Source organism: Octodon degus, unplaced genomic scaffold (genome assembly GCF_000260255.1).
Source record: "Octodon degus isolate 3935 unplaced genomic scaffold, OctDeg1.0 scaffold00016, whole genome shotgun sequence".
NCBI lineage: Eukaryota > Metazoa > Chordata > Mammalia > Rodentia > Octodontidae > Octodon > Octodon degus.
Genome location: NW_004524592.1, coordinates 6,159,485 through 6,167,947, shown reverse-complemented (window position 1 = coordinate 6,167,947; position 8,463 = coordinate 6,159,485). Strand labels below are relative to the sequence as shown.

General features: G+C 38.5%; 1 protein-coding gene across 1 annotated transcript in view; it reads left to right on the top strand.

The window, feature by feature from the left end:
* Cps1 (carbamoyl-phosphate synthase 1) overlaps nucleotides 1-8,463 on the top strand; it is a 105,825-nt gene that overhangs the window by 409 nt on the left and 96,953 nt on the right. The gene's annotated exons all lie outside the window — the stretch shown is intronic.

Genomic DNA, 8,463 nt, shown 5'->3' with positions numbered 1-8,463 from the left:
TTCTTTCTTTCTTTCTTTCTTTCTTTCTTTCTCTTTTCTTTTCTTTTCTTTTCTTTTCTTTTCTTTTCTTTTCTTTTCTTTTCTTTTATAATAGGCCAAATTGTCCACACACTTTCTCCTTTACATGCAGAGAGCCACATATTTTCAATTTATCCATGAGGTGGCACTCATGCATGCCTGGTTGTAGTTCTCCTTTGACAATGGGGGTAGAGAACGTGTTAGTTTGCTGCTTTCTTGAGCAGTCTAAATCCTCCTTGCCCTTTTATCCAGGAAAGATTTATGCAACTGGCTTCTTGGGTTCTTGTGCTGGTTCTATAGAATAGCCGGCCATGCAGGTCATGCAATCATTCCATACAAGACTTTATCCTTAGATAATATTTGAAGTGATACAGAAAAAGACTGTAAACCATGTATTACACTTTCCATACTTATATTATTAACTTCTAATCAAATAAGAGGATTCCCCTTGTCTGAAAGTTGGACATGCTTAATGTTATGAACTAGGGTTGTATTTAGTTTCATCTCCAGGGTTACTGCAGCTGCTTTTTGTTCAGCTACTGTAGGACTCATGATTGTTAGAGTAGGGTTAAAAGAAAGTGCTCCCCCTTCAATGGGCATCTGCTCAGTGGGGCTGAGTGTTGCCTTTTTGCAACAAGGAAAGTCTTGCTTTAGGAAGTTACATTTCCTTTTAATAAAAAGGGGAGAAGTGACCTATATCATGTGCTCTGCCATTGCTATTTTTCTTCTCAGTCATTCTCTGATAGACAGCTAATTTCCATTCTGGTCATTCAGGAATTTTTTGTTCTGTCTTGTTTCCTATGGGTTATTCGGGACACCTCATTCTATAGCAGAATCATGTTGGAAGAAGTGTTTTTTCAAAATGTGAGTTTAACCAAGGGCTTACCAAGGGTTTGTTAGTTTATGTGTGTGTGTGTGTGTGTGTGTGTGTGTGTGTGTGTGTGTGTGTGTGTATTTAGTACAGGGTCTGTAGGGTCTCACTATACAGATTGGACCTGTAGTGATCCTTCCTGTTTTTAAGCCTCCCAAGCTCTGGTATTACAGGCGTGTGCCACCAAGCCCAATCTCATTTGCAGTCTTAGCGTGCCCCAGGGGTGGGGCTGGCACTGCAGGCTGGGGATCCAATCTCTGGCCTCTGTATCTGCCTAAGCAGGTACTTTCCTCAGCTGAGCTATCTGGCCTACTATATTGCTAGTTTTTTTTTTTTTTAAATGGAGTTTTAATCTTCTTCCACGGTCACAGACACAGAGGCTGGAAGAGGGTCCAAGACGGCAACTGACACTTGTGCTTCTGACTCCTGATGGAAGCGCTGCCTGGCATAATAAGAGGATGGACAGATGTCAGTACAGTGTGGCTGCTTGACTGAGCCCTTTAGGAAAAACATGTACCTAGTACCTATTGTGTGCCAGGAACATTTGACTCAGTACACAGATTTGTAAATTATTGCTTATGGAATTCATGGATTCTGTTTTTTCACAATATATATCTCATCCATACAACACATATACAAATTGTCCATGTATTTCAAACACTATGCATGTGCATGCATGTATAGTCTACTGTTTCAAAGGAAATACTATATAATATTTACTTGCTTAACATCCTAAGTTAAAAGCAAGAAAATTGCAGTAGTTTTATCTTCAGAATATCTCATTATTTTATTCTGAGGAAGGGCCTGGGTATAAAGAATCCTGCGCCCCACTGGAGCAGCAATTTACTGTGTTCTGACAACACAGTCACCCTGGGTCAAAGAAAAGAAGGAGTGGAGAAATTACTTACTGCTCAAAAAGATAGATGAGGCCAAGTTTTTAACTTGAAAACAGTATGCTGTTTTTAATTTCCTCCAATTTCACTGTCTCAATGATTTTTTCCTCATAGGTTCCTGCGATTTATGGCGTGGATACAAGAATGCTGGCGAAAATCATTCGGGATAAGGTGTGGTCATCAGCTTTAGCCAAATCTCCTTTTCTTCACATACTTTTGTCCTCAGCTTCTGAGGGACCCATTAACATGTAAAAGCAAATCCTGCCAGTTTCTTCTTTTTGGGTTGCTGTCTCTTTGCTTTACTCTTTCTAGTATAATTCTGAGGATGGAATACTTGCTTGGGATGTTTGTATCTGGGAAGACTTGAGATTAATTCACCAGGCAGGAGTTTAGTGAGAGCCCACTATATGTTGATTACACGAAGTCGAGACATTCATAATTCAGCTCCAGTGACAAGACTTGAGTAAAACAAGTGGAGAAGGTAACCAAGTGCATGACAGTTTTACCTAAATTGAATGTCTGCTCGCTGAAGAATGCAAATCAAAAAGTGTACAGCATTGATGCTGTTAATTATTTAGTTCTCTGGGAAGAATTACCCACAGAATTAGTGTGTTACATTTCATTGGTGTGCCAAGTGAGCCTTACATGAGTCATCTCAATTATATAATCTTTATTCAGACTATATTCTGACTAAGGTGGTGAAGGGAAAGGTTATCTCTCTGCTTTTTTACTTGATTGCTACAACATCTGACCCCTTCCTCTGAGACTGTCTCAATGCCATCTGTTTGCTTCTTGCTGAAAGTTGACACTTTTTTCCTATATGATGTCTTTATATTCTGAGTCAGAAAGAAACACTTCCTCACCAATATTAACTAAATTCTTCAACTGAAGCTCAAACTTTCCCCCGGAATGTTATTACATAAAAAATTAATGACAAAATTTGAAAGTACAAGTATGAAACAGATTCTTCAGTAAAAGCTGCAGTGGATTCCTTGTTAGAACACAGAGTTGGACCTTTGTGCCAGTGGGTCCCACACTGACAGACGCAGCCAAAACTTTGGAAAAGAATTGTATCTGTATAAACCCGTAGAGTATTGTTTCATTACTAAGTGATACAATAGAGAGAACTACTTATACAGAACTTAGATTATAAGTATTATAAGTAATCTAGAGGTGACTTAATGCAAACAGGAAGATATGCATAGGTCATATGCAGATACTATGACTTACATAATAGACAGAAACATCCTCAGATTTTGGTATTTCAGCAAGGTTTTGGAATCAGCCCTCTCAGGATACCAAAGACAAATGTATACCCCACAGTAGTTCTATAACTAGGAAGAAAGAACAGGCTTTGAATGTAACAATATGGTCGTCTATCTATGACCAGAAGGAAGATGGTGAAGGTTTAGATGATCATTATATTTTAATTCTAATTTTATTAAGTCCTCCACAATTTTCCGGAAATAGATGTCAGTGACATCACATATTCCAAGTGAATTCTTATGTTTTCTTAGCTTAATAGTATGTGGGAACAATGAAGAAGGGCAAATCTTCTAGACTGAAAAGAGAATAGTATTGGAGATTTCAATGCAGAGTGCAGAATCACAGGTAGACCAGAATATACCCAGAACTAATGGTCTGAGAAAACTCATTCCAAGTCTACGTTGCATCTTTTGTGTGATGCACTAGGTTAGATCAAATCTCCTTTACTCATAGGCAGTTTGGCTTTTAAAAAAATACAAAACAGATCAACACAAATAAAAGAGCATTACTGCCTATTTATTTATAAATGATGATAGATCCTAGTAAAAATACATATTATAGATTTTGACCTCTAGTAATAATAGGTTGGAAATTAAATGTGGGAAAACAAATATCAAAATTAAAGATCAGAAATATAGTCAAGACACTGTGATTTGGTTTTAAAAAAGTAAGCATATGCTATCATGAAATTTAGTAATGCAGTGTTGAGACAAAGGAGATTTTGGTTATTTTTCTCAGACTTTTACTCAGCACTAAAGTAACCACCATACTTCCATGTGTATTGGCTTTTCTAACCTCATTCAAAGAATAAGTATAGAAGGAAAATGAACTTATTTGTAAAACTTTTACAGAGTGTTGAACATTCTTTTTTGGGGGGGGTTGGGCTGTATTTTTTATATTTATTTTTTTATTGAGAAATAAATATGAATGAGACAGTTTCACAGCTGATTAATAGGACAGTTTTGATAGTCAATACACTGTACATTGTTATCTTCTTAAACATTCTTTAAAGTTCAGGCCCTTGGGAACATCCAGGATATTAACATGTCTGAAGCAGTGCATATTTTTTTTGAAAATCCTAGACACTTGTGACATGTTATATTTCACTGATTTTGTGAACTAATGTTATAAAAGTGTGTATTAAGTTTTCATTCTTTTCAATTTCTAAAATATGGTTTGTACATTCCATATTCTCTTCTGAGTGGATTATTTTGCACATATCTCCTGTGAAATGTCTTTAAGTCCTATGTACCATGGGGTCAAAGGTACACTACATACTTCAGTGTCTACCAGCATGGGACTTGGTGACATGAATTCTGATGCCTTTCAACTTTGCCTGTACTAGTCCATGGTCTTTGCTCTGGGATAACTAATTGTATTTTCTAGAGTATTTCCCAAATTGTAGGTGCAAATTGCTTCATTTTCCAGTTGGAGAAGATGGAGCTCTTATGATGATAGTTATGGCTATTTATAAAGACATCTAAATCTTGGAGCAGCTGTTTAAAGTCCCTGTGATATTACCCTGTCAGCACCTTCCTCATTGCCTCCTTTTATCTGTCTAACTTTTAAAAATTTGATAGGGTACCATGCTTGGGAAGATTGAATTTGAAGGTCAACCTGTGGATTTTGTGGATCCAAATAAACAGAATTTGATTGCTGAGGTTTCAACCAAGGTGAGAGATTTTTCTTCCTATTTTTGTAGTTTTTGTCTCACTCACTTTAGACTTGCACCTTCTGTAATATAAAAATTTTTATTTAGGCCTAGATTATTTTCTAGAAGCACCACAGTTGAGGTGGAAAATAAATCAGACAGCAGCTAAAATTTACATTGCAAACTCAATGCATTCAATGTTAGTAACTTTTACTTATAGGTTTACATGGAAACCTTCATGCCCTGATTTAGAGGTTGGCTATTATTATTTAGTCTTCCACATACACTTCTTATTCTTTAAATTAAGGCCTTAATAATTTTATGTAAAGGGAGCATTGAATTGCCCAAGAAACAAGGACTAATATCCTACTAGAAAGCCCATGCAATATCAAAATCAGACTGTGATCATTTTATGCAGGAAAAGCATTCCTTCCTCTTAATGACTTATTGAATTACAACTGCCTTAAAAATTACTGTTTGTGATGACTATTATGCCACCCTAATTGATGTATGTTTAGTGCATATTTACAAGAAGGTGTAGAGTACATTTTGAAAAAATACTTTGTTGGCCTTGATTGAACATCAGTGTAGGTATGAGAGTCTTCAGCTACATTATTTGTCCTTCAGAAGGATAATAATATAGTGGAACAATCAAGCAAGTAATTACTATGCACAGAATTCAATGATTAATGCTTTCTTTTGATGTACACAGAATGCCACAGGCATGTACAGGCAGCACCAAAATGGGACAGGTGCGTTAGAGAGTGTGCTGCAGAAGTTTAGTCTTAGTAGAAGACAGGGAGAGCCTGTGGTTATAGGTACATAATGGGAATGAAAACTCCATTTCAGGTAGAAAGTAAGTCACATTGTGTGAGCCACAGAGCTATGAAGCTCAAGTTTGGTCAAAAAGTTATGTGTTGTTTGACACAGCTGAACTGAAGGGCTCACACACATGAATTCACAGAGTTGACTGTGGTGAGTGGAGAAGGCCGGAGGGTGGTCATGTCATTGGCTGACCAGCAGTAGGGGAAGATGTGGGAAAGCATTCAGCATCATGCTGGAGCAAAGCAGAAGTGGGCTGGGCAGAGGTGCGAGTAACTAGAAGGTCAGTGTGGCATTTTCCAAATATGAGGAATTCTGGCCTGGAAAAATTTACCTTGAAAAGTTCTGTGGACGAAGTTGAGAAACAGTGCCTGATCTGTTCCTCTCCTGCACAGACCTAAGGCAAGTTCATGCCATTATGCTTGTGAGGTCTTGTATCTCTTCTGTCATGCTCTATGGAGAGTGTGCACAGCGGCCCCTCTGCAGCTGCAAGGTCTGCATCTGTGGATTCAACCAACCATGATCGGAAATACTAAAAATTTCAGACCAAAAGACAAACAAATATTCCTGTGTCTATACTGAACACACACACACACACACACACACACACACACACACACACACACACGTTTTAGTTGTCAATATCCCCTAACTGACACACTATAATAACTACTAACACTGCAGCATTTATAGCGTATCAAGTATTGGAAGTAACCCAAGGATTTTAAAGTATGCCTGGAGGATGTACATACTTCCTTTGCGAACACTGTATCCCTTTACCTGAGAAGTCTGAGCTTCTCTAGATTTTGGTACCTGACAAGGCCCTGAGAGCAGCCACCTATACTGAGGACAGATGTGACATGCCTGTGTAGAGATGAGCAAAACTAAATTTTTAACTATTCTGGATCACGTTGAATGGTAAAAACTGGCTGTTTCTTAATATCACTGCAATTTTCAATAATTCTAATTTTAAACAATTTTAGTAGGGCAATGATAAAAAAAAGTGCACTTGATTTAGAGATGACGCATACCTTGTGACTTTTATTTGGTTATATGCCTTGGAAATGTTGATAACTTATTCATTTTCTTTAATTGCAATTTGACATAGCTACAACTAGATGGTAGTGTTGCTTTACTTTGTAGTGGAAGTCTAAGGTTAAGAATGAATCTATAGTTTTCCAGTTATCTGATGAGGAAGACTACCTATAGCATTTACGGATCAGTGCAACAATAGTTCCCAAGATTTTGCAAGACTAGGAATAATTTTTTTCCAAGATAGTGTCAACAGGAGGAAAATAATATTGACACATTCTTCTATGAAGTACAAGGACTATAGTTTCACATTGTATGTGAACTTTGTAGAGAGCCAGACATTGCAGTTGAAGTAAAATTCTCTTCTAAACAGTCAGGTTGTGCCTTTAATAAAGGCTTTGGTAAAATATAAAATCATTGTTAATCCAGATGTGCTGGATGACCCTTGAAGCCAGAAACTGTGGCCACCTAGCCCCGTAGACTTTTCCTCTATTTCTGCTCTTTCTCCTTTCATGACTTTCAGGGCTGCTTCTTGTGTAAGTGCCTGTGAAAATCGATCTGCCTCTGAGCAGTGCTTAAGGCATAGATAATGATTATGATATGTTCTGAGATCTTTTTATGAAATCTACCATTTAAATGCAAACGATTGCACTGTAACCTAAAGGGACCAGAGGCCTACGCTAGCTTAGCAGTTCCTCTGGTTCTCATACTGATTTTATCCATTTAGCCTCACTGCACGAGTCTAATGTGTGTGGTTCAGCTCTACCCAATCTGATCTTTATCACCAGTGGAGGACCTAGTGGTATTTAAAACATGATGTATCTAGTGCCACATCTGTCTAGTGCTAAGAAGAGGCAACAATAAATTGCATTGTTAATGAAGCAAAATACGGAAAAGCTGATTGTTGACTGTGGAAGCAACCACTTTCTTAGGAATTTTTGAGATGATGGTAACCAAGAGAATGTAAAAGAATAAAATATGTTTTTTTTAGGGGAAAAAAATGTAGTCTATGGCATTTGTGCCTGTCTTAGAAATTCAGTGTTAACTCCTGCTCACTCTCCGATAGCTAATGATCAATACTTTAAACAATGTAAGTGCAAAGCATCTTGATTTGCATTTGTGACAAAGGTCTGTGGTTTGCCGTGGGGAATTCCCTCTCACTTTCTACTTTTCAAATTGGCAGGATGTCAGAGTATACGGCAAAGGAAATCCCACGAAAGTGGTAGCTGTAGACTGTGGGATAAAAAACAATGTCATCCGCCTTCTAGTAAAGGTATGTACTTCGTTCTATCCTAAAGGCAGGGCTAATATTGGCTGCTAGGGTTCAATTGATCTGTGTTTCAGAGGAAACTGGTGAATTCTCTCAGAACATCTCTTGGTGCCTTCAGTCTAGAAAGCTACACAGTTATTCCTATTCAAATTAAAGATGCAGACTGCTATGTTAAAACAAAAAACAAAAAACAAAAAACAAAAAACCTCGACCCAGAGCGCAGGCCTGGGGAGTGAGTGAGATGACCGGGGCGCTGGATCCTGAATAGACCCAGAGCACAGGCCTGACCGAGGCCGCGGGATCCTGAACAGACCCAGAGCACAGGCCCGGGGAGTGAGTGAGACCACCCAGGGCCCGCGGATCTTTATTCGATCCAGAGTGCAGGCCCAGTGAGGAACCCTTCAGCAGAACTCCCTGCAAAGAGGCTAGAGGCAAGACTCACCTGGCTGAATCAGGAGCAGAGCATATTGCCAGAGTGACACAAAGGGTTCAACTCTAACGCCTGCAGCAGAAAGAAGTGGAGCACAGCAGCCAGATCCAAACAACACCCACCTGGAGGAATCTGAACTTCATAGATCCGGACCTGGTGCTAAGGTAATAACTCTATCTAAGCTCTACACCAAAGGTCAGAAGACAGTGA